The 24,065-nt window shown below is 50.6% G+C and overlaps 19 non-coding genes across 19 annotated transcripts; all 19 read right to left on the bottom strand.

The window, feature by feature from the left end:
- Positions 1–134: 134 nt before the first annotated feature.
- Positions 135–207, bottom strand: trnaf-gaa (transfer RNA phenylalanine (anticodon GAA)). Its single transcript has one exon. It is a non-coding gene; the product is annotated as a tRNA-Phe (tRNA).
- Positions 208–1,383: 1,176 nt separating this feature from the next.
- trnaf-gaa (transfer RNA phenylalanine (anticodon GAA)) lies at positions 1,384–1,456 on the bottom strand. Its single transcript has one exon. It is a non-coding gene; the product is annotated as a tRNA-Phe (tRNA).
- Positions 1,457–2,632: 1,176 nt separating this feature from the next.
- trnaf-gaa (transfer RNA phenylalanine (anticodon GAA)) lies at positions 2,633–2,705 on the bottom strand. The gene has a single exon. It is a non-coding gene; the product is annotated as a tRNA-Phe (tRNA).
- Positions 2,706–3,881: 1,176 nt separating this feature from the next.
- trnaf-gaa (transfer RNA phenylalanine (anticodon GAA)) lies at positions 3,882–3,954 on the bottom strand. The gene has a single exon. It is a non-coding gene; the product is annotated as a tRNA-Phe (tRNA).
- A 1,176-nt stretch (positions 3,955–5,130) lies between these two features.
- On the bottom strand, positions 5,131–5,203 carry trnaf-gaa (transfer RNA phenylalanine (anticodon GAA)). The gene has a single exon. It is a non-coding gene; the product is annotated as a tRNA-Phe (tRNA).
- Positions 5,204–6,379: 1,176 nt separating this feature from the next.
- Positions 6,380–6,452, bottom strand: trnaf-gaa (transfer RNA phenylalanine (anticodon GAA)). Its single transcript has one exon. It is a non-coding gene; the product is annotated as a tRNA-Phe (tRNA).
- Positions 6,453–7,628: 1,176 nt separating this feature from the next.
- trnaf-gaa (transfer RNA phenylalanine (anticodon GAA)) lies at positions 7,629–7,701 on the bottom strand. The gene has a single exon. It is a non-coding gene; the product is annotated as a tRNA-Phe (tRNA).
- Positions 7,702–8,877: 1,176 nt separating this feature from the next.
- Positions 8,878–8,950, bottom strand: trnaf-gaa (transfer RNA phenylalanine (anticodon GAA)). Its single transcript has one exon. It is a non-coding gene; the product is annotated as a tRNA-Phe (tRNA).
- Positions 8,951–10,126: 1,176 nt separating this feature from the next.
- trnaf-gaa (transfer RNA phenylalanine (anticodon GAA)) lies at positions 10,127–10,199 on the bottom strand. Its single transcript has one exon. It is a non-coding gene; the product is annotated as a tRNA-Phe (tRNA).
- Positions 10,200–11,375: 1,176 nt separating this feature from the next.
- trnaf-gaa (transfer RNA phenylalanine (anticodon GAA)) lies at positions 11,376–11,448 on the bottom strand. Its single transcript has one exon. It is a non-coding gene; the product is annotated as a tRNA-Phe (tRNA).
- Positions 11,449–13,874: 2,426 nt separating this feature from the next.
- On the bottom strand, positions 13,875–13,947 carry trnaf-gaa (transfer RNA phenylalanine (anticodon GAA)). Its single transcript has one exon. It is a non-coding gene; the product is annotated as a tRNA-Phe (tRNA).
- A 1,176-nt stretch (positions 13,948–15,123) lies between these two features.
- On the bottom strand, positions 15,124–15,196 carry trnaf-gaa (transfer RNA phenylalanine (anticodon GAA)). Its single transcript has one exon. It is a non-coding gene; the product is annotated as a tRNA-Phe (tRNA).
- Positions 15,197–16,372: 1,176 nt separating this feature from the next.
- On the bottom strand, positions 16,373–16,445 carry trnaf-gaa (transfer RNA phenylalanine (anticodon GAA)). The gene has a single exon. It is a non-coding gene; the product is annotated as a tRNA-Phe (tRNA).
- A 1,176-nt stretch (positions 16,446–17,621) lies between these two features.
- Positions 17,622–17,694, bottom strand: trnaf-gaa (transfer RNA phenylalanine (anticodon GAA)). Its single transcript has one exon. It is a non-coding gene; the product is annotated as a tRNA-Phe (tRNA).
- Positions 17,695–18,870: 1,176 nt separating this feature from the next.
- Positions 18,871–18,943, bottom strand: trnaf-gaa (transfer RNA phenylalanine (anticodon GAA)). The gene has a single exon. It is a non-coding gene; the product is annotated as a tRNA-Phe (tRNA).
- A 1,176-nt stretch (positions 18,944–20,119) lies between these two features.
- On the bottom strand, positions 20,120–20,192 carry trnaf-gaa (transfer RNA phenylalanine (anticodon GAA)). Its single transcript has one exon. It is a non-coding gene; the product is annotated as a tRNA-Phe (tRNA).
- Positions 20,193–21,368: 1,176 nt separating this feature from the next.
- trnaf-gaa (transfer RNA phenylalanine (anticodon GAA)) lies at positions 21,369–21,441 on the bottom strand. The gene has a single exon. It is a non-coding gene; the product is annotated as a tRNA-Phe (tRNA).
- A 1,176-nt stretch (positions 21,442–22,617) lies between these two features.
- trnaf-gaa (transfer RNA phenylalanine (anticodon GAA)) lies at positions 22,618–22,690 on the bottom strand. Its single transcript has one exon. It is a non-coding gene; the product is annotated as a tRNA-Phe (tRNA).
- A 1,176-nt stretch (positions 22,691–23,866) lies between these two features.
- On the bottom strand, positions 23,867–23,939 carry trnaf-gaa (transfer RNA phenylalanine (anticodon GAA)). The gene has a single exon. It is a non-coding gene; the product is annotated as a tRNA-Phe (tRNA).
- Between the last annotated feature and the right edge of the window lie 126 nt (positions 23,940–24,065).

The raw sequence follows: 24,065 nt of genomic DNA, 5'->3' as shown, positions 1-24,065 counted from the left end.
ATCGCTGCAGAAGGAGGGTGAGATGCAATCCAAACCACCCTTGCGCCAGCAAGGAAAGGTGCAGAGCTTCACATTTATTCACTCGCCTCCATCACAGCTAAACAAAGGAGGGAGCGCGCAAGCAGTCCTGCGCTTGCCGAAACCCGGGATTGAACCAGGGACCTTTAGATCTTCAGTCTAACGCTCTCCCAACTGAGCTATTTCGGCAGCTGCTGCCAGCTCAGCGCGCTCAGGCACTTTGCTCGCGGCCACATTCACTTGGGATTTGCCCAGCGTATTTGTTCCAAATCTCCTCACAACATCAACTTCTTCCGGCAAAATTTCCCACCCTGTTTTCTCGGCGGACAGTTCGCTTCGGCCGCTGCCTCTTTATACCGTCTATATCTACACTGTCGTTCATTCTGCACAATCATTTCTGAAGTTGACTGCTTGGCTCTGGTCAACTCGCTCGTCAAATGCACAACGAGGAACTGGTCCCTCCAGTCCTCGACAAGTTCCGCGTCGTGCTCCGTTCACCGTCAACATGTCTCGCCAGCTTCACCCCATCTCTCCTCTACCTCTCGAAATGCTGCACGTGATGCCATCCGTCTGCAAATGGTCAGTATCAGTCTAAGCTGCTTTGCAAGCAACCCGATGCACCGGAACAATTTGAACAAATCGCCTCTGCTCCGGCTTCAGTCCGTCCACTGTTAAAACCTTCAGTTATTACTCTGCAGGCTTGAGGATTCCCAAGTTCTCTGCAACCATCTCCAAAGCGGCATGCAAGTCACTGACTGTTTACCCGACCGAGTCTGTTTGTGAATACTTTTCCATCGTCATTCTGCACGATCATTTCTGAAGTGACCGCTTGTGTCGAAAACAAGGACAGTCCAAAGCGATTTGCTGAGGCGCACCTCTGGAACGCTCAAATCAACCTAAAGTCAGGCGGCCATGCGCATGTCAGCATCTCTCCTGCAACCTTTCCATTGCGATCAGGGATCACCAGTTTTTGCAAGCTGGAACAGCTGGCCGTCAGCAAGCTTATGAGCGAGGGAGTGTTTGATAGAGAGAGTGCAAAGGCCACCATGTACGCGTTGCTGACTCAAAGACTGTTTTGTGCGTTCGCAGATGTTGGTCAATGAACAGTAGGAGAATTTGAATTGGTGCAGGATTGAGGGTTTGTCCATTTGATTATTTGACTGTTTTGGAATGCTCGTTACGGAGCCAATGAGAAGAAATGTGCCATGAGACTGGAAGCAAAAGGCACAGCATCGCTGCAGAAGGAGGGTGAGATGCAATCCAAACCACCCTTGCGCCAGCAAGGAAAGGTGCAGAGCTTCACATTTATTCACTCGCCTCCATCACAGCTAAACAAAGGAGGGAGCGCGCAAGCAGTCCTGCGCTTGCCGAAACCCGGGATTGAACCAGGGACCTTTAGATCTTCAGTCTAACGCTCTCCCAACTGAGCTATTTCGGCAGCTGCTGCCAGCTCAGCGCGCTCAGGCACTTTGCTCGCGGCCACATTCACTTGGGATTTGCCCAGCGTATTTGTTCCAAATCTCCTCACAACATCAACTTCTTCCGGCAAAATTTCCCACCCTGTTTTCTCGGCGGACAGTTCGCTTCGGCCGCTGCCTCTTTATACCGTCTATATCTACACTGTCGTTCATTCTGCACAATCATTTCTGAAGTTGACTGCTTGGCTCTGGTCAACTCGCTCGTCAAATGCACAACGAGGAACTGGTCCCTCCAGTCCTCGACAAGTTCCGCGTCGTGCTCCGTTCACCGTCAACATGTCTCGCCAGCTTCACCCCATCTCTCCTCTACCTCTCGAAATGCTGCACGTGATGCCATCCGTCTGCAAATGGTCAGTATCAGTCTAAGCTGCTTTGCAAGCAACCCGATGCACCGGAACAATTTGAACAAATCGCCTCTGCTCCGGCTTCAGTCCGTCCACTGTTAAAACCTTCAGTTATTACTCTGCAGGCTTGAGGATTCCCAAGTTCTCTGCAACCATCTCCAAAGCGGCATGCAAGTCACTGACTGTTTACCCGACCGAGTCTGTTTGTGAATACTTTTCCATCGTCATTCTGCACGATCATTTCTGAAGTGACCGCTTGTGTCGAAAACAAGGACAGTCCAAAGCGATTTGCTGAGGCGCACCTCTGGAACGCTCAAATCAACCTAAAGTCAGGCGGCCATGCGCATGTCAGCATCTCTCCTGCAACCTTTCCATTGCGATCAGGGATCACCAGTTTTTGCAAGCTGGAACAGCTGGCCGTCAGCAAGCTTATGAGCGAGGGAGTGTTTGATAGAGAGAGTGCAAAGGCCACCATGTACGCGTTGCTGACTCAAAGACTGTTTTGTGCGTTCGCAGATGTTGGTCAATGAACAGTAGGAGAATTTGAATTGGTGCAGGATTGAGGGTTTGTCCATTTGATTATTTGACTGTTTTGGAATGCTCGTTACGGAGCCAATGAGAAGAAATGTGCCATGAGACTGGAAGCAAAAGGCACAGCATCGCTGCAGAAGGAGGGTGAGATGCAATCCAAACCACCCTTGCGCCAGCAAGGAAAGGTGCAGAGCTTCACATTTATTCACTCGCCTCCATCACAGCTAAACAAAGGAGGGAGCGCGCAAGCAGTCCTGCGCTTGCCGAAACCCGGGATTGAACCAGGGACCTTTAGATCTTCAGTCTAACGCTCTCCCAACTGAGCTATTTCGGCAGCTGCTGCCAGCTCAGCGCGCTCAGGCACTTTGCTCGCGGCCACATTCACTTGGGATTTGCCCAGCGTATTTGTTCCAAATCTCCTCACAACATCAACTTCTTCCGGCAAAATTTCCCACCCTGTTTTCTCGGCGGACAGTTCGCTTCGGCCGCTGCCTCTTTATACCGTCTATATCTACACTGTCGTTCATTCTGCACAATCATTTCTGAAGTTGACTGCTTGGCTCTGGTCAACTCGCTCGTCAAATGCACAACGAGGAACTGGTCCCTCCAGTCCTCGACAAGTTCCGCGTCGTGCTCCGTTCACCGTCAACATGTCTCGCCAGCTTCACCCCATCTCTCCTCTACCTCTCGAAATGCTGCACGTGATGCCATCCGTCTGCAAATGGTCAGTATCAGTCTAAGCTGCTTTGCAAGCAACCCGATGCACCGGAACAATTTGAACAAATCGCCTCTGCTCCGGCTTCAGTCCGTCCACTGTTAAAACCTTCAGTTATTACTCTGCAGGCTTGAGGATTCCCAAGTTCTCTGCAACCATCTCCAAAGCGGCATGCAAGTCACTGACTGTTTACCCGACCGAGTCTGTTTGTGAATACTTTTCCATCGTCATTCTGCACGATCATTTCTGAAGTGACCGCTTGTGTCGAAAACAAGGACAGTCCAAAGCGATTTGCTGAGGCGCACCTCTGGAACGCTCAAATCAACCTAAAGTCAGGCGGCCATGCGCATGTCAGCATCTCTCCTGCAACCTTTCCATTGCGATCAGGGATCACCAGTTTTTGCAAGCTGGAACAGCTGGCCGTCAGCAAGCTTATGAGCGAGGGAGTGTTTGATAGAGAGAGTGCAAAGGCCACCATGTACGCGTTGCTGACTCAAAGACTGTTTTGTGCGTTCGCAGATGTTGGTCAATGAACAGTAGGAGAATTTGAATTGGTGCAGGATTGAGGGTTTGTCCATTTGATTATTTGACTGTTTTGGAATGCTCGTTACGGAGCCAATGAGAAGAAATGTGCCATGAGACTGGAAGCAAAAGGCACAGCATCGCTGCAGAAGGAGGGTGAGATGCAATCCAAACCACCCTTGCGCCAGCAAGGAAAGGTGCAGAGCTTCACATTTATTCACTCGCCTCCATCACAGCTAAACAAAGGAGGGAGCGCGCAAGCAGTCCTGCGCTTGCCGAAACCCGGGATTGAACCAGGGACCTTTAGATCTTCAGTCTAACGCTCTCCCAACTGAGCTATTTCGGCAGCTGCTGCCAGCTCAGCGCGCTCAGGCACTTTGCTCGCGGCCACATTCACTTGGGATTTGCCCAGCGTATTTGTTCCAAATCTCCTCACAACATCAACTTCTTCCGGCAAAATTTCCCACCCTGTTTTCTCGGCGGACAGTTCGCTTCGGCCGCTGCCTCTTTATACCGTCTATATCTACACTGTCGTTCATTCTGCACAATCATTTCTGAAGTTGACTGCTTGGCTCTGGTCAACTCGCTCGTCAAATGCACAACGAGGAACTGGTCCCTCCAGTCCTCGACAAGTTCCGCGTCGTGCTCCGTTCACCGTCAACATGTCTCGCCAGCTTCACCCCATCTCTCCTCTACCTCTCGAAATGCTGCACGTGATGCCATCCGTCTGCAAATGGTCAGTATCAGTCTAAGCTGCTTTGCAAGCAACCCGATGCACCGGAACAATTTGAACAAATCGCCTCTGCTCCGGCTTCAGTCCGTCCACTGTTAAAACCTTCAGTTATTACTCTGCAGGCTTGAGGATTCCCAAGTTCTCTGCAACCATCTCCAAAGCGGCATGCAAGTCACTGACTGTTTACCCGACCGAGTCTGTTTGTGAATACTTTTCCATCGTCATTCTGCACGATCATTTCTGAAGTGACCGCTTGTGTCGAAAACAAGGACAGTCCAAAGCGATTTGCTGAGGCGCACCTCTGGAACGCTCAAATCAACCTAAAGTCAGGCGGCCATGCGCATGTCAGCATCTCTCCTGCAACCTTTCCATTGCGATCAGGGATCACCAGTTTTTGCAAGCTGGAACAGCTGGCCGTCAGCAAGCTTATGAGCGAGGGAGTGTTTGATAGAGAGAGTGCAAAGGCCACCATGTACGCGTTGCTGACTCAAAGACTGTTTTGTGCGTTCGCAGATGTTGGTCAATGAACAGTAGGAGAATTTGAATTGGTGCAGGATTGAGGGTTTGTCCATTTGATTATTTGACTGTTTTGGAATGCTCGTTACGGAGCCAATGAGAAGAAATGTGCCATGAGACTGGAAGCAAAAGGCACAGCATCGCTGCAGAAGGAGGGTGAGATGCAATCCAAACCACCCTTGCGCCAGCAAGGAAAGGTGCAGAGCTTCACATTTATTCACTCGCCTCCATCACAGCTAAACAAAGGAGGGAGCGCGCAAGCAGTCCTGCGCTTGCCGAAACCCGGGATTGAACCAGGGACCTTTAGATCTTCAGTCTAACGCTCTCCCAACTGAGCTATTTCGGCAGCTGCTGCCAGCTCAGCGCGCTCAGGCACTTTGCTCGCGGCCACATTCACTTGGGATTTGCCCAGCGTATTTGTTCCAAATCTCCTCACAACATCAACTTCTTCCGGCAAAATTTCCCACCCTGTTTTCTCGGCGGACAGTTCGCTTCGGCCGCTGCCTCTTTATACCGTCTATATCTACACTGTCGTTCATTCTGCACAATCATTTCTGAAGTTGACTGCTTGGCTCTGGTCAACTCGCTCGTCAAATGCACAACGAGGAACTGGTCCCTCCAGTCCTCGACAAGTTCCGCGTCGTGCTCCGTTCACCGTCAACATGTCTCGCCAGCTTCACCCCATCTCTCCTCTACCTCTCGAAATGCTGCACGTGATGCCATCCGTCTGCAAATGGTCAGTATCAGTCTAAGCTGCTTTGCAAGCAACCCGATGCACCGGAACAATTTGAACAAATCGCCTCTGCTCCGGCTTCAGTCCGTCCACTGTTAAAACCTTCAGTTATTACTCTGCAGGCTTGAGGATTCCCAAGTTCTCTGCAACCATCTCCAAAGCGGCATGCAAGTCACTGACTGTTTACCCGACCGAGTCTGTTTGTGAATACTTTTCCATCGTCATTCTGCACGATCATTTCTGAAGTGACCGCTTGTGTCGAAAACAAGGACAGTCCAAAGCGATTTGCTGAGGCGCACCTCTGGAACGCTCAAATCAACCTAAAGTCAGGCGGCCATGCGCATGTCAGCATCTCTCCTGCAACCTTTCCATTGCGATCAGGGATCACCAGTTTTTGCAAGCTGGAACAGCTGGCCGTCAGCAAGCTTATGAGCGAGGGAGTGTTTGATAGAGAGAGTGCAAAGGCCACCATGTACGCGTTGCTGACTCAAAGACTGTTTTGTGCGTTCGCAGATGTTGGTCAATGAACAGTAGGAGAATTTGAATTGGTGCAGGATTGAGGGTTTGTCCATTTGATTATTTGACTGTTTTGGAATGCTCGTTACGGAGCCAATGAGAAGAAATGTGCCATGAGACTGGAAGCAAAAGGCACAGCATCGCTGCAGAAGGAGGGTGAGATGCAATCCAAACCACCCTTGCGCCAGCAAGGAAAGGTGCAGAGCTTCACATTTATTCACTCGCCTCCATCACAGCTAAACAAAGGAGGGAGCGCGCAAGCAGTCCTGCGCTTGCCGAAACCCGGGATTGAACCAGGGACCTTTAGATCTTCAGTCTAACGCTCTCCCAACTGAGCTATTTCGGCAGCTGCTGCCAGCTCAGCGCGCTCAGGCACTTTGCTCGCGGCCACATTCACTTGGGATTTGCCCAGCGTATTTGTTCCAAATCTCCTCACAACATCAACTTCTTCCGGCAAAATTTCCCACCCTGTTTTCTCGGCGGACAGTTCGCTTCGGCCGCTGCCTCTTTATACCGTCTATATCTACACTGTCGTTCATTCTGCACAATCATTTCTGAAGTTGACTGCTTGGCTCTGGTCAACTCGCTCGTCAAATGCACAACGAGGAACTGGTCCCTCCAGTCCTCGACAAGTTCCGCGTCGTGCTCCGTTCACCGTCAACATGTCTCGCCAGCTTCACCCCATCTCTCCTCTACCTCTCGAAATGCTGCACGTGATGCCATCCGTCTGCAAATGGTCAGTATCAGTCTAAGCTGCTTTGCAAGCAACCCGATGCACCGGAACAATTTGAACAAATCGCCTCTGCTCCGGCTTCAGTCCGTCCACTGTTAAAACCTTCAGTTATTACTCTGCAGGCTTGAGGATTCCCAAGTTCTCTGCAACCATCTCCAAAGCGGCATGCAAGTCACTGACTGTTTACCCGACCGAGTCTGTTTGTGAATACTTTTCCATCGTCATTCTGCACGATCATTTCTGAAGTGACCGCTTGTGTCGAAAACAAGGACAGTCCAAAGCGATTTGCTGAGGCGCACCTCTGGAACGCTCAAATCAACCTAAAGTCAGGCGGCCATGCGCATGTCAGCATCTCTCCTGCAACCTTTCCATTGCGATCAGGGATCACCAGTTTTTGCAAGCTGGAACAGCTGGCCGTCAGCAAGCTTATGAGCGAGGGAGTGTTTGATAGAGAGAGTGCAAAGGCCACCATGTACGCGTTGCTGACTCAAAGACTGTTTTGTGCGTTCGCAGATGTTGGTCAATGAACAGTAGGAGAATTTGAATTGGTGCAGGATTGAGGGTTTGTCCATTTGATTATTTGACTGTTTTGGAATGCTCGTTACGGAGCCAATGAGAAGAAATGTGCCATGAGACTGGAAGCAAAAGGCACAGCATCGCTGCAGAAGGAGGGTGAGATGCAATCCAAACCACCCTTGCGCCAGCAAGGAAAGGTGCAGAGCTTCACATTTATTCACTCGCCTCCATCACAGCTAAACAAAGGAGGGAGCGCGCAAGCAGTCCTGCGCTTGCCGAAACCCGGGATTGAACCAGGGACCTTTAGATCTTCAGTCTAACGCTCTCCCAACTGAGCTATTTCGGCAGCTGCTGCCAGCTCAGCGCGCTCAGGCACTTTGCTCGCGGCCACATTCACTTGGGATTTGCCCAGCGTATTTGTTCCAAATCTCCTCACAACATCAACTTCTTCCGGCAAAATTTCCCACCCTGTTTTCTCGGCGGACAGTTCGCTTCGGCCGCTGCCTCTTTATACCGTCTATATCTACACTGTCGTTCATTCTGCACAATCATTTCTGAAGTTGACTGCTTGGCTCTGGTCAACTCGCTCGTCAAATGCACAACGAGGAACTGGTCCCTCCAGTCCTCGACAAGTTCCGCGTCGTGCTCCGTTCACCGTCAACATGTCTCGCCAGCTTCACCCCATCTCTCCTCTACCTCTCGAAATGCTGCACGTGATGCCATCCGTCTGCAAATGGTCAGTATCAGTCTAAGCTGCTTTGCAAGCAACCCGATGCACCGGAACAATTTGAACAAATCGCCTCTGCTCCGGCTTCAGTCCGTCCACTGTTAAAACCTTCAGTTATTACTCTGCAGGCTTGAGGATTCCCAAGTTCTCTGCAACCATCTCCAAAGCGGCATGCAAGTCACTGACTGTTTACCCGACCGAGTCTGTTTGTGAATACTTTTCCATCGTCATTCTGCACGATCATTTCTGAAGTGACCGCTTGTGTCGAAAACAAGGACAGTCCAAAGCGATTTGCTGAGGCGCACCTCTGGAACGCTCAAATCAACCTAAAGTCAGGCGGCCATGCGCATGTCAGCATCTCTCCTGCAACCTTTCCATTGCGATCAGGGATCACCAGTTTTTGCAAGCTGGAACAGCTGGCCGTCAGCAAGCTTATGAGCGAGGGAGTGTTTGATAGAGAGAGTGCAAAGGCCACCATGTACGCGTTGCTGACTCAAAGACTGTTTTGTGCGTTCGCAGATGTTGGTCAATGAACAGTAGGAGAATTTGAATTGGTGCAGGATTGAGGGTTTGTCCATTTGATTATTTGACTGTTTTGGAATGCTCGTTACGGAGCCAATGAGAAGAAATGTGCCATGAGACTGGAAGCAAAAGGCACAGCATCGCTGCAGAAGGAGGGTGAGATGCAATCCAAACCACCCTTGCGCCAGCAAGGAAAGGTGCAGAGCTTCACATTTATTCACTCGCCTCCATCACAGCTAAACAAAGGAGGGAGCGCGCAAGCAGTCCTGCGCTTGCCGAAACCCGGGATTGAACCAGGGACCTTTAGATCTTCAGTCTAACGCTCTCCCAACTGAGCTATTTCGGCAGCTGCTGCCAGCTCAGCGCGCTCAGGCACTTTGCTCGCGGCCACATTCACTTGGGATTTGCCCAGCGTATTTGTTCCAAATCTCCTCACAACATCAACTTCTTCCGGCAAAATTTCCCACCCTGTTTTCTCGGCGGACAGTTCGCTTCGGCCGCTGCCTCTTTATACCGTCTATATCTACACTGTCGTTCATTCTGCACAATCATTTCTGAAGTTGACTGCTTGGCTCTGGTCAACTCGCTCGTCAAATGCACAACGAGGAACTGGTCCCTCCAGTCCTCGACAAGTTCCGCGTCGTGCTCCGTTCACCGTCAACATGTCTCGCCAGCTTCACCCCATCTCTCCTCTACCTCTCGAAATGCTGCACGTGATGCCATCCGTCTGCAAATGGTCAGTATCAGTCTAAGCTGCTTTGCAAGCAACCCGATGCACCGGAACAATTTGAACAAATCGCCTCTGCTCCGGCTTCAGTCCGTCCACTGTTAAAACCTTCAGTTATTACTCTGCAGGCTTGAGGATTCCCAAGTTCTCTGCAACCATCTCCAAAGCGGCATGCAAGTCACTGACTGTTTACCCGACCGAGTCTGTTTGTGAATACTTTTCCATCGTCATTCTGCACGATCATTTCTGAAGTGACCGCTTGTGTCGAAAACAAGGACAGTCCAAAGCGATTTGCTGAGGCGCACCTCTGGAACGCTCAAATCAACCTAAAGTCAGGCGGCCATGCGCATGTCAGCATCTCTCCTGCAACCTTTCCATTGCGATCAGGGATCACCAGTTTTTGCAAGCTGGAACAGCTGGCCGTCAGCAAGCTTATGAGCGAGGGAGTGTTTGATAGAGAGAGTGCAAAGGCCACCATGTACGCGTTGCTGACTCAAAGACTGTTTTGTGCGTTCGCAGATGTTGGTCAATGAACAGTAGGAGAATTTGAATTGGTGCAGGATTGAGGGTTTGTCCATTTGATTATTTGACTGTTTTGGAATGCTCGTTACGGAGCCAATGAGAAGAAATGTGCCATGAGACTGGAAGCAAAAGGCACAGCATCGCTGCAGAAGGAGGGTGAGATGCAATCCAAACCACCCTTGCGCCAGCAAGGAAAGGTGCAGAGCTTCACATTTATTCACTCGCCTCCATCACAGCTAAACAAAGGAGGGAGCGCGCAAGCAGTCCTGCGCTTGCCGAAACCCGGGATTGAACCAGGGACCTTTAGATCTTCAGTCTAACGCTCTCCCAACTGAGCTATTTCGGCAGCTGCTGCCAGCTCAGCGCGCTCAGGCACTTTGCTCGCGGCCACATTCACTTGGGATTTGCCCAGCGTATTTGTTCCAAATCTCCTCACAACATCAACTTCTTCCGGCAAAATTTCCCACCCTGTTTTCTCGGCGGACAGTTCGCTTCGGCCGCTGCCTCTTTATACCGTCTATATCTACACTGTCGTTCATTCTGCACAATCATTTCTGAAGTTGACTGCTTGGCTCTGGTCAACTCGCTCGTCAAATGCACAACGAGGAACTGGTCCCTCCAGTCCTCGACAAGTTCCGCGTCGTGCTCCGTTCACCGTCAACATGTCTCGCCAGCTTCACCCCATCTCTCCTCTACCTCTCGAAATGCTGCACGTGATGCCATCCGTCTGCAAATGGTCAGTATCAGTCTAAGCTGCTTTGCAAGCAACCCGATGCACCGGAACAATTTGAACAAATCGCCTCTGCTCCGGCTTCAGTCCGTCCACTGTTAAAACCTTCAGTTATTACTCTGCAGGCTTGAGGATTCCCAAGTTCTCTGCAACCATCTCCAAAGCGGCATGCAAGTCACTGACTGTTTACCCGACCGAGTCTGTTTGTGAATACTTTTCCATCGTCATTCTGCACGATCATTTCTGAAGTGACCGCTTGTGTCGAAAACAAGGACAGTCCAAAGCGATTTGCTGAGGCGCACCTCTGGAACGCTCAAATCAACCTAAAGTCAGGCGGCCATGCGCATGTCAGCATCTCTCCTGCAACCTTTCCATTGCGATCAGGGATCACCAGTTTTTGCAAGCTGGAACAGCTGGCCGTCAGCAAGCTTATGAGCGAGGGAGTGTTTGATAGAGAGAGTGCAAAGGCCACCATGTACGCGTTGCTGACTCAAAGACTGTTTTGTGCGTTCGCAGATGTTGGTCAATGAACAGTAGGAGAATTTGAATTGGTGCAGGATTGAGGGTTTGTCCATTTGATTATTTGACTGTTTTGGAATGCTCGTTACGGAGCCAATGAGAAGAAATGTGCCATGAGACTGGAAGCAAAAGGCACAGCATCGCTGCAGAAGGAGGGTGAGATGCAATCCAAACCACCCTTGCGCCAGCAAGGAAAGGTGCAGAGCTTCACATTTATTCACTCGCCTCCATCACAGCTAAACAAAGGAGGGAGCGCGCAAGCAGTCCTGCGCTTGCCGAAACCCGGGATTGAACCAGGGACCTTTAGATCTTCAGTCTAACGCTCTCCCAACTGAGCTATTTCGGCAGCTGCTGCCAGCTCAGCGCGCTCAGGCACTTTGCTCGCGGCCACATTCACTTGGGATTTGCCCAGCGTATTTGTTCCAAATCTCCTCACAACATCAACTTCTTCCGGCAAAATTTCCCACCCTGTTTTCTCGGCGGACAGTTCGCTTCGGCCGCTGCCTCTTTATACCGTCTATATCTACACTGTCGTTCATTCTGCACAATCATTTCTGAAGTTGACTGCTTGGCTCTGGTCAACTCGCTCGTCAAATGCACAACGAGGAACTGGTCCCTCCAGTCCTCGACAAGTTCCGCGTCGTGCTCCGTTCACCGTCAACATGTCTCGCCAGCTTCACCCCATCTCTCCTCTACCTCTCGAAATGCTGCACGTGATGCCATCCGTCTGCAAATGGTCAGTATCAGTCTAAGCTGCTTTGCAAGCAACCCGATGCACCGGAACAATTTGAACAAATCGCCTCTGCTCCGGCTTCAGTCCGTCCACTGTTAAAACCTTCAGTTATTACTCTGCAGGCTTGAGGATTCCCAAGTTCTCTGCAACCATCTCCAAAGCGGCATGCAAGTCACTGACTGTTTACCCGACCGAGTCTGTTTGTGAATACTTTTCCATCGTCATTCTGCACGATCATTTCTGAAGTGACCGCTTGTGTCGAAAACAAGGACAGTCCAAAGCGATTTGCTGAGGCGCACCTCTGGAACGCTCAAATCAACCTAAAGTCAGGCGGCCATGCGCATGTCAGCATCTCTCCTGCAACCTTTCCATTGCGATCAGGGATCACCAGTTTTTGCAAGCTGGAACAGCTGGCCGTCAGCAAGCTTATGAGCGAGGGAGTGTTTGATAGAGAGAGTGCAAAGGCCACCATGTACGCGTTGCTGACTCAAAGACTGTTTTGTGCGTTCGCAGATGTTGGTCAATGAACAGTAGGAGAATTTGAATTGGTGCAGGATTGAGGGTTTGTCCATTTGATTATTTGACTGTTTTGGAATGCTCGTTACGGAGCCAATGAGAAGAAATGTGCCATGAGACTGGAAGCAAAAGGCACAGCATCGCTGCAGAAGGAGGGTGAGATGCAATCCAAACCACCCTTGCGCCAGCAAGGAAAGGTGCAGAGCTTCACATTTATTCACTCGCCTCCATCACAGCTAAACAAAGGAGGGAGCGCGCAAGCAGTCCTGCGCTTGCCGAAACCCGGGATTGAACCAGGGACTCTTTAGATCTTCAGTCTAACGCTCTCCCAACTGAGCTATTTCGGCAGCTGCTGCCAGCTCAGCGCGCTCAGGCACTTTGCTCGCGGCCACATTCACTTGGGATTTGCCCAGCGTATTTGTTCCAAATCTCCTCACAACATCAACTTCTTCCGGCAAAATTTCCCACCCTGTTTTCTCGGCGGACAGTTCGCTTCGGCCGCTGCCTCTTTATACCGTCTATATCTACACTGTCGTTCATTCTGCACAATCATTTCTGAAGTTGACTGCTTGGCTCTGGTCAACTCGCTCGTCAAATGCACAACGAGGAACTGGTCCCTCCAGTCCTCGACAAGTTCCGCGTCGTGCTCCGTTCACCGTCAACATGTCTCGCCAGCTTCACCCCATCTCTCCTCTACCTCTCGAAATGCTGCACGTGATGCCATCCGTCTGCAAATGGTCAGTATCAGTCTAAGCTGCTTTGCAAGCAACCCGATGCACCGGAACAATTTGAACAAATCGCCTCTGCTCCGGCTTCAGTCCGTCCACTGTTAAAACCTTCAGTTATTACTCTGCAGGCTTGAGGATTCCCAAGTTCTCTGCAACCATCTCCAAAGCGGCATGCAAGTCACTGACTGTTTACCCGACCGAGTCTGTTTGTGAATACTTTTCCATCGTCATTCTGCACGATCATTTCTGAAGTGACCGCTTGTGTCGAAAACAAGGACAGTCCAAAGCGATTTGCTGAGGCGCACCTCTGGAACGCTCAAATCAACCTAAAGTCAGGCGGCCATGCGCATGTCAGCATCTCTCCTGCAACCTTTCCATTGCGATCAGGGATCACCAGTTTTTGCAAGCTGGAACAGCTGGCCGTCAGCAAGCTTATGAGCGAGGGAGTGTTTGATAGAGAGAGTGCAAAGGCCACCATGTACGCGTTGCTGACTCAAAGACTGTTTTGTGCGTTCGCAGATGTTGGTCAATGAACAGTAGGAGAATTTGAATTGGTGCAGGATTGAGGGTTTGTCCATTTGATTATTTGACTGTTTTGGAATGCTCGTTACGGAGCCAATGAGAAGAAATGTGCCATGAGACTGGAAGCAAAAGGCACAGCATCGCTGCAGAAGGAGGGTGAGATGCAATCCAAACCACCCTTGCGCCAGCAAGGAAAGGTGCAGAGCTTCACATTTATTCACTCGCCTCCATCACAGCTAAACAAAGGAGGGAGCGCGCAAGCAGTCCTGCGCTTGCCGAAACCCGGGATTGAACCAGGGACCTTTAGATCTTCAGTCTAACGCTCTCCCAACTGAGCTATTTCGGCAGCTGCTGCCAGCTCAGCGCGCTCAGGCACTTTGCTCGCGGCCACATTCACTTGGGATTTGCCCAGCATATTTGTTCCAAATCTCCTCACAACATCAACTTCTTCCGGCAAAATTTCCCACCCTGTTTTCTCGGCGGACAGTTCGCTTCGGCCGCTGCCTCTTTATACCGTCTATATCTACACTGTCGTTCATTCTGCACAATCATTTCTGAAGTTGACTGCTTGGCTCTGGTCAACTCGCTCGTCAAATGCACAACGAGGAACTGGTCCCTCCAGTCCTCGACAAGTTCCGCGTCGTGCTCCGTTCACCGTCAACATGTCTCGCCAGCTTCACCCCATCTCTCCTCTACCTCTCGAAATGCTGCACGTGATGCCATCCGTCTGCAAATGGTCAGTATCAGTCTAAGCTGCTTTGCAAGCAACCCGATGCACCGGAACAATTTGAACAAATCGCCTCTGCTCCGGCTTCAGTCCGTCCACTGTTAAAACCTTCAGTTATTACTCTGCAGGCTTGAGGATTCCCAAGTTCTCTGCAACCATCTCCAAAGCGGCATGCAAGTCACTGACTGTTTACCCGACCGAGTCTGTTTGTGAATACTTTTCCATCGTCATTCTGCACGATCATTTCTGAAGTGACCGCTTGTGTCGAAAACAAGGACAGTCCAAAGCGATTTGCTGAGGCGCACCTCTGGAACGCTCAAATCAACCTAAAGTCAGGCGGCCATGCGCATGTCAGCATCTCTCCTGCAACCTTTCCATTGCGATCAGGGATCACCAGTTTTTGCAAGCTGGAACAGCTGGCCGTCAGCAAGCTTATGAGCGAGGGAGTGTTTGATAGAGAGAGTGCAAAGGCCACCATGTACGCGTTGCTGACTCAAAGACTGTTTTGTGCGTTCGCAGATGTTGGTCAATGAACAGTAGGAGAATTTGAATTGGTGCAGGATTGAGGGTTTGTCCATTTGATTATTTGACTGTTTTGGAATGCTCGTTACGGAGCCAATGAGAAGAAATGTGCCATGAGACTGGAAGCAAAAGGCACAGCATCGCTGCAGAAGGAGGGTGAGATGCAATCCAAACCACCCTTGCGCCAGCAAGGAAAGGTGCAGAGCTTCACATTTATTCACTCGCCTCCATCACAGCTAAACAAAGGAGGGAGCGCGCAAGCAGTCCTGCGCTTGCCGAAACCCGGGATTGAACCAGGGACCTTTAGATCTTCAGTCTAACGCTCTCCCAACTGAGCTATTTCGGCAGCTGCTGCCAGCTCAGCGCGCTCAGGCACTTTGCTCGCGGCCACATTCACTTGGGATTTGCCCAGCGTATTTGTTCCAAATCTCCTCACAACATCAACTTCTTCCGGCAAAATTTCCCACCCTGTTTTCTCGGCGGACAGTTCGCTTCGGCCGCTGCCTCTTTATACCGTCTATATCTACACTGTCGTTCATTCTGCACAATCATTTCTGAAGTTGACTGCTTGGCTCTGGTCAACTCGCTCGTCAAATGCACAACGAGGAACTGGTCCCTCCAGTCCTCGACAAGTTCCGCGTCGTGCTCCGTTCACCGTCAACATGTCTCGCCAGCTTCACCCCATCTCTCCTCTACCTCTCGAAATGCTGCACGTGATGCCATCCGTCTGCAAATGGTCAGTATCAGTCTAAGCTGCTTTGCAAGCAACCCGATGCACCGGAACAATTTGAACAAATCGCCTCTGCTCCGGCTTCAGTCCGTCCACTGTTAAAACCTTCAGTTATTACTCTGCAGGCTTGAGGATTCCCAAGTTCTCTGCAACCATCTCCAAAGCGGCATGCAAGTCACTGACTGTTTACCCGACCGAGTCTGTTTGTGAATACTTTTCCATCGTCATTCTGCACGATCATTTCTGAAGTGACCGCTTGTGTCGAAAACAAGGACAGTCCAAAGCGATTTGCTGAGGCGCACCTCTGGAACGCTCAAATCAACCTAAAGTCAGGCGGCCATGCGCATGTCAGCATCTCTCCTGCAACCTTTCCATTGCGATCAGGGATCACCAGTTTTTGCAAGCTGGAACAGCTGGCCGTCAGCAAGCTTATGAGCGAGGGAGTGTTTGATAGAGAGAGTGCAAAGGCCACCATGTACGCGTTGCTGACTCAAAGACTGTTTTGTGCGTTCGCAGATGTTGGTCAATGAACAGTAGGAGAATTTGAATTGGTGCAGGATTGAGGGTTTGTCCATTTGATTATTTGACTGTTTTGGAATGCTCGTTACGGAGCCAATGAGAAGAAATGTGCCATGAGACTGGAAGCAAAAGGCACAGCATCGCTGCAGAAGGAGGGTGAGATGCAATCCAAACCACCCTTGCGCCAGCAAGGAAAGGTGCAGAGCTTCACATTTATTCACTCGCCTCCATCACAGCTAAACAAAGGAGGGAGCGCGCAAGCAGTCCTGCGCTTGTCGAAACCCGGGATTGAACCAGGGACCTTTAGATCTTCAGTCTAACGCTCTCCCAACTGAGCTATTTCGGCAGCTGCTGCCAGCTCAGCGCGCTCAGGCACTTTGCTCGCGGCCACATTCACTTGGGATTTGCCCAGCGTATTTGTTCCAAATCTCCTCACAACATCAACTTCTTCCGGCAAAATTTCCCACCCTGTTTTCTCGGCGGACAGTTCGCTTCGGCCGCTGCCTCTTTATACCGTCTATATCTACACTGTCGTTCATTCTGCACAATCATTTCTGAAGTTGACTGCTTGGCTCTGGTCAACTCGCTCGTCAAATGCACAACGAGGAACTGGTCCCTCCAGTCCTCGACAAGTTCCGCGTCGTGCTCCGTTCACCGTCAACATGTCTCGCCAGCTTCACCCCATCTCTCCTCTACCTCTCGAAATGCTGCACGTGATGCCATCCGTCTGCAAATGGTCAGTATCAGTCTAAGCTGCTTTGCAAGCAACCCGATGCACCGGAACAATTTGAACAAATCGCCTCTGCTCCGGCTTCAGTCCGTCCACTGTTAAAACCTTCAGTTATTACTCTGCAGGCTTGAGGATTCCCAAGTTCTCTGCAACCATCTCCAAAGCGGCATGCAAGTCACTGACTGTTTACCCGACCGAGTCTGTTTGTGAATACTTTTCCATCGTCATTCTGCACGATCATTTCTGAAGTGACCGCTTGTGTCGAAAACAAGGACAGTCCAAAGCGATTTGCTGAGGCGCACCTCTGGAACGCTCAAATCAACCTAAAGTCAGGCGGCCATGCGCATGTCAGCATCTCTCCTGCAACCTTTCCATTGCGATCAGGGATCACCAGTTTTTGCAAGCTGGAACAGCTGGCCGTCAGCAAGCTTATGAGCGAGGGAGTGTTTGATAGAGAGAGTGCAAAGGCCACCATGTACGCGTTGCTGACTCAAAGACTGTTTTGTGCGTTCGCAGATGTTGGTCAATGAACAGTAGGAGAATTTGAATTGGTGCAGGATTGAGGGTTTGTCCATTTGATTATTTGACTGTTTTGGAATGCTCGTTACGGAGCCAATGAGAAGAAATGTGCCATGAGACTGGAAGCAAAAGGCACAGCATCGCTGCAGAAGGAGGGTGAGATGCAATCCAAACCACCCTTGCGCCAGCAAGGAAAGGTGCAGAGCTTCACATTTATTCACTCGCCTCCATCACAGCTAAACAAAGGAGGGAGCGCGCAAGCAGTCCTGCGCTTGCCGAAACCCGGGATTGAACCAGGGACCTTTAGATCTTCAGTCTAACGCTCTCCCAACTGAGCTATTTCGGCAGCTGCTGCCAGCTCAGCGCGCTCAGGCACTTTGCTCGCGGCCACATTCACTTGGGATTTGCCCAGCGTATTTGTTCCAAATCTCCTCACAACATCAACTTCTTCCGGCAAAATTTCCCACCCTGTTTTCTCGGCGGACAGTTCGCTTCGGCCGCTGCCTCTTTATACCGTCTATATCTACACTGTCGTTCATTCTGCACAATCATTTCTGAAGTTGACTGCTTGGCTCTGGTCAACTCGCTCGTCAAATGCACAACGAGGAACTGGTCCCTCCAGTCCTCGACAAGTTCCGCGTCGTGCTCCGTTCACCGTCAACATGTCTCGCCAGCTTCACCCCATCTCTCCTCTACCTCTCGAAATGCTGCACGTGATGCCATCCGTCTGCAAATGGTCAGTATCAGTCTAAGCTGCTTTGCAAGCAACCCGATGCACCGGAACAATTTGAACAAATCGCCTCTGCTCCGGCTTCAGTCCGTCCACTGTTAAAACCTTCAGTTATTACTCTGCAGGCTTGAGGATTCCCAAGTTCTCTGCAACCATCTCCAAAGCGGCATGCAAGTCACTGACTGTTTACCCGACCGAGTCTGTTTGTGAATACTTTTCCATCGTCATTCTGCACGATCATTTCTGAAGTGACCGCTTGTGTCGAAAACAAGGACAGTCCAAAGCGATTTGCTGAGGCGCACCTCTGGAACGCTCAAATCAACCTAAAGTCAGGCGGCCATGCGCATGTCAGCATCTCTCCTGCAACCTTTCCATTGCGATCAGGGATCACCAGTTTTTGCAAGCTGGAACAGCTGGCCGTCAGCAAGCTTATGAGCGAGGGAGTGTTTGATAGAGAGAGTGCAAAGGCCACCATGTACGCGTTGCTGACTCAAAGACTGTTTTGTGCGTTCGCAGATGTTGGTCAATGAACAGTAGGAGAATTTGAATTGGTGCAGGATTGAGGGTTTGTCCATTTGATTATTTGACTGTTTTGGAATGCTCGTTACGGAGCCAATGAGAAGAAATGTGCCATGAGACTGGAAGCAAAAGGCACAGCATCGCTGCAGAAGGAGGGTGAGATGCAATCCAAACCACCCTTGCGCCAGCAAGGAAAGGTGCAGAGCTTCACATTTATTCACTCGCCTCCATCACAGCTAAACAAAGGAGGGAGCGCGCAAGCAGTCCTGCGCTTGCCGAAACCCGGGATTGAACCAGGGACCTTTAGATCTTCAGTCTAACGCTCTCCCAACTGAGCTATTTCGGCAGCTGCTGCCAGCTCAGCGCGCTCAGGCACTTTGCTCGCGGCCACATTCACTTGGGATTTGCCCAGCGTATTTGTTCCAAATCTCCTCACAACATCAACTTCTTCCGGCAAAATTTCCCACCCTGTTTTCTCGGCGGACAGTTCGCTTCGGCCGCTGCCTCTTTATACCGTCTATATCTACACTGTCGTTCATTCTGCACAATCATTTCTGAAGTTGACTGCTTGGCTCTGGTCAACTCGCTCGTCAAATGCACAACGAGGAACTGGTCCCTCCAGTCCTCGACAAGTTCCGCGTCGTGCTCCGTTCACCGTCAACATGTCTCGCCAGCTTCACCCCATCTCTCCTCTACCTCTCGAAATGCTGCACGTGATGCCATCCGTCTGCAAATGGTCAGTATCAGTCTAAGCTGCTTTGCAAGCAACCCGATGCACCGGAACAATTTGAACAAATCGCCTCTGCTCCGGCTTCAGTCCGTCCACTGTTAAAACCTTCAGTTATTACTCTGCAGGCTTGAGGATTCCCAAGTTCTCTGCAACCATCTCCAAAGCGGCATGCAAGTCACTGACTGTTTACCCGACCGAGTCTGTTTGTGAATACTTTTCCATCGTCATTCTGCACGATCATTTCTGAAGTGACCGCTTGTGTCGAAAACAAGGACAGTCCAAAGCGATTTGCTGAGGCGCACCTCTGGAACGCTCAAATCAACCTAAAGTCAGGCGGCCATGCGCATGTCAGCATCTCTCCTGCAACCTTTCCATTGCGATCAGGGATCACCAGTTTTTGCAAGCTGGAACAGCTGGCCGTCAGCAAGCTTATGAGCGAGGGAGTGTTTGATAGAGAGAGTGCAAAGGCCACCATGTACGCGTTGCTGACTCAAAGACTGTTTTGTGCGTTCGCAGATGTTGGTCAATGAACAGTAGGAGAATTTGAATTGGTGCAGGATTGAGGGTTTGTCCATTTGATTATTTGACTGTTTTGGAATGCTCGTTACGGAGCCAATGAGAAGAAATGTGCCATGAGACTGGAAGCAAAAGGCACAGCATCGCTGCAGAAGGAGGGTGAGATGCAATCCAAACCACCCTTGCGCCAGCAAGGAAAGGTGCAGAGCTTCACATTTATTCACTCGCCTCCATCACAGCTAAACAAAGGAGGGAGCGCGCAAGCAGTCCTGCGCTTGCCGAAACCCGGGATTGAACCAGGGACCTTTAGATCTTCAGTCTAACGCTCTCCCAACTGAGCTATTTCGGCAGCTGCTGCCAGCTCAGCGCGCTCAGGCACTTTGCTCGCGGCCACATTCACTTGGGATTTGCCCAGCGTATTTGTTCCAAATCTCCTCACAACATCAACTTCTTCCGGCAAAATTTCCCACCCTGTTTTCTCGGCGGACAGTTCGCTTCGGCCGCTGCCTCTTTATACCGTCTATATCTACACTGTCGTTCATTCTGCACAATCATTTCTGAAGTTGACTGCTTGGCTCTGGTCAACTCGCTCGTCAAATGCACAACGAGGAACTGGTCCCTCCAGTCCTCGACAAGTTCCGCGTCGTGCTCCGTTCACCGTCAACATGTCTCGCCAGCTTCACCCCATCTCTCCTCTACCTCTCGAAATGCTGCACGTGATGCCATCCGTCTGCAAATGGTCAGTATCAGTCTAAGCTGCTTTGCAAGCAACCCGATGCACCGGAACAATTTGAACAAATCGCCTCTGCTCCGGCTTCAGTCCGTCCACTGTTAAAACCTTCAGTTATTACTCTGCAGGCTTGAGGATTCCCAAGTTCTCTGCAACCATCTCCAAAGCGGCATGCAAGTCACTGACTGTTTACCCGACCGAGTCTGTTTGTGAATACTTTTCCATCGTCATTCTGCACGATCATTTCTGAAGTGACCGCTTGTGTCGAAAACAAGGACAGTCCAAAGCGATTTGCTGAGGCGCACCTCTGGAACGCTCAAATCAACCTAAAGTCAGGCGGCCATGCGCATGTCAGCATCTCTCCTGCAACCTTTCCATTGCGATCAGGGATCACCAGTTTTTGCAAGCTGGAACAGCTGGCCGTCAGCAAGCTTATGAGCGAGGGAGTGTTTGATAGAGAGAGTGCAAAGGCCACCATGTACGCGTTGCTGACTCAAAGACTGTTTTGTGCGTTCGCAGATGTTGGTCAATGAACAGTAGGAGAATTTGAATTGGTGCAGGATTGAGGGTTTGTCCATTTGATTATTTGACTGTTTTGGAATGCTCGTTACGGAGCCAATGAGAAGAAATGTGCCATGAGACTGGAAGCAAAAGGCACAGCATCGCTGCAGAAGGAGGGTGAGATGCAATCCAAACCACCCTTGCGCCAGCAAGGAAAGGTGCAGAGCTTCACATTTATTCACTCGCCTCCATCACAGCTAAACAAAGGAGGGAGCGCGCAAGCAGTCCTGCGCTTGCCGAAACCCGGGATTGAACCAGGGACCTTTAGATCTTCAGTCTAACGCTCTCCCAACTGAGCTATTTCGGCAGCTGCTGCCAGCTCAGCGCGCTCAGGCACTTTGCTCGCGGCCACATTCACTTGGGATTTGCCCAGCGTATTTGTTCCAAATCTCCTCACAACATCAACTTCTTCCGGCAAAATTTCCCACCCTGTTTTCTCGGCGGACAGTTCGCTTCGGCCGCTGCCTCTTTATACCGTCTATATCTACACTGTCGTTCATTCTGCACAATCATTTCTGAAGTTGACTGCTTGGCTCTGGTCAACTCGCTCGTCAAATGCACAACGAGGAACTGGTCCCTCCAGTCCTCGACAAGTTCCGCGTCGTGCTCCGTTCACCGTCAACATGTCTCGCCAGCTTCACCCCATCTCTCCTCTACCTCTCGAAATGCTGCACGTGATGCCATCCGTCTGCAAATGGTCAGTATCAGTCTAAGCTGCTTTGCAAGCAACCCGATGCACCGGAACAATTTGAACAAATCGCCTCTGCTCCGGCTTCAGTCCGTCCACTGTTAAAACCTTCAGTTATTACTCTGCAGGCTTGAGGATTCCCAAGTTCTCTGCAACCATCTCCAAAGCGGCATGCAAGTCACTGACTGTTTACCCGACCGAGTCTGTTTGTGAATACTTTTCCATCGTCATTCTGCACGATCATTTCTGAAGTGACCGCTTGTGTCGAAAACAAGGACAGTCCAAAGCGATTTGCTGAGGCGCACCTCTGGAACGCTCAAATCAACCTAAAGTCAGGCGGCCATGCGCATGTCAGCATCTCTCCTGCAACCTTTCCATTGCGATCAGGGATCACCAGTTTTTGCAAGCTGGAACAGCTGGCCGTCAGCAAGCTTATGAGCGAGGGAGTGTTTGATAGAGAGAGTGCAAAGGCCACCATGTACGCGTTGCTGACTCAAAGACTGTTTTGTGCGTTCGCAGATGTTGGTCAATGAACAGTAGGAGAATTTGAATTGGTGCAGGATTGAGGGTTTGTCCATTTGATTATTTGACTGTTTTGGAATGCTCGTTACGGAGCCAATGAGAAGAAATGTGCCATGAGACTGGAAGCAAAAGGCACAGCATCGCTGCAGAAGGAGGGTGAGATGCAATCCAAACCACCCTTGCGCCAGCAAGGAAAGGTGCAGAGCTTCACATTTATTCACTCGCCTCCATCACAGCTAAACAAAGGAGGGAGCGCGCAAGCAGTCCTGCGCTTGCCGAAACCCGGGATTGAACCAGGGACCTTTAGATCTTCAGTCTAACGCTCTCCCAACTGAGCTATTTCGGCAGCTGCTGCCAGCTCAGCGCGCTCAGGCACTTTGCTCGCGGCCACATTCACTTGGGATTTGCCCAGCGTATTTGTTCCAAATCTCCTCACAACATCAACTTCTTCCGGCAAAATTTCCCACCCTGTTTTCTCGGCGGACAGTTCGCTTCGGCCGCTGCCTCTTTATACCGTCTATATCTACACTGTCGTTCATTCTGCACAATCATTTCTGAAGTTGACTGCTTGGCTCTGGTCAACTCGCTCGTCAAATGCACAACGAGGAACTGGTCCCTCCAGTCCTCGACAAGTTCCGCGTCGTGCTCCGTTCACCGTCAACATGTCTCGCCAGCTTCACCCCATCTCTCCTCTACCTCTCGAAATGCTGCACGTGATGCCATCCGTCTGCAAATGGTCAGTATCAGTCTAAGCTGCTTTGCAAGCAACCCGATGCACCGGAACAATTTGAACAAATCGCCTCTGCTCCGGCTTCAGTCCGTCCACTGTTAAAACCTTCAGTTATTACTCTGCAGGCTTGAGGATTCCCAAGTTCTCTGCAACCATCTCCAAAGCGGCATGCAAGTCACTGACTGTTTACCCGACCGAGTCTGTTTGTGAATACTTTTCCATCGTCATTCTGCACGATCATTTCTGAAGTGACCGCTTGTGTCGAAAACAAGGACAGTCCAAAGCGATTTGCTGAGGCGCACCTCTGGAACGCTCAAATCAACCTAAAGTCAGGCGGCCATGCGCATGTCAGCATCTCTCCTGCAACCTTTCCATTGCGATCAGGGATCACCAGTTTTTGCAAGCTGGAACAGCTGGCCGTCAGCAAGCTTATGAGCGAGGGAGTGTTTGATAGAGAGAGTGCAAAGGCCACCATGTACGCGTTGCTGACTCAAAGACTGTTTTGTGCGTTCGCAGATGTTGGTCAATGAACAGTAGGAGAATTTGAATTGGTGCAGGATTGAGGGTTTGTCCATTTGATTATTTGACTGTTTTGGAATGCTCGTTACGGAGCCAATGAGAAGAAATGTGCCATGAGACTGGAAGCAAAAGGCACAGCATCGCTGCAGAAGGAGGGTGAGATGCAATCCAAACCACCCTTGCGCCAGCAAGGAAAGGTGCAGAGCTTCACATTTATTCACTCGCCTCCATCACAGCTAAACAAAGGAGGGAGCGCGCAAGCAGTCCTGCGCTTGCCGAAACCCGGGATTGAACCAGGGACCTTTAGATCTTCAGTCTAACGCTCTCCCAACTGAGCTATTTCGGCAGCTGCTGCCAGCTCAGCGCGCTCAGGCACTTTGCTCGCGGCCACATTCACTTGGGATTTGCCCAGCGTATTTGTTCCAAATCTCCTCACAACATCAACTTCTTCCGGCAAAATTTCCCACCCTGT

Source organism: Chiloscyllium plagiosum, unplaced genomic scaffold (genome assembly GCF_037043375.1).
Source record: "Chiloscyllium plagiosum isolate Xiang-an unplaced genomic scaffold, Cpla_swu_hap1 HiC_scaffold_14, whole genome shotgun sequence".
Classification (NCBI taxonomy): domain Eukaryota; kingdom Metazoa; phylum Chordata; class Chondrichthyes; order Orectolobiformes; family Hemiscylliidae; genus Chiloscyllium; species Chiloscyllium plagiosum.
This window is presented reverse-complemented; position numbering and strand designations above follow the sequence as displayed.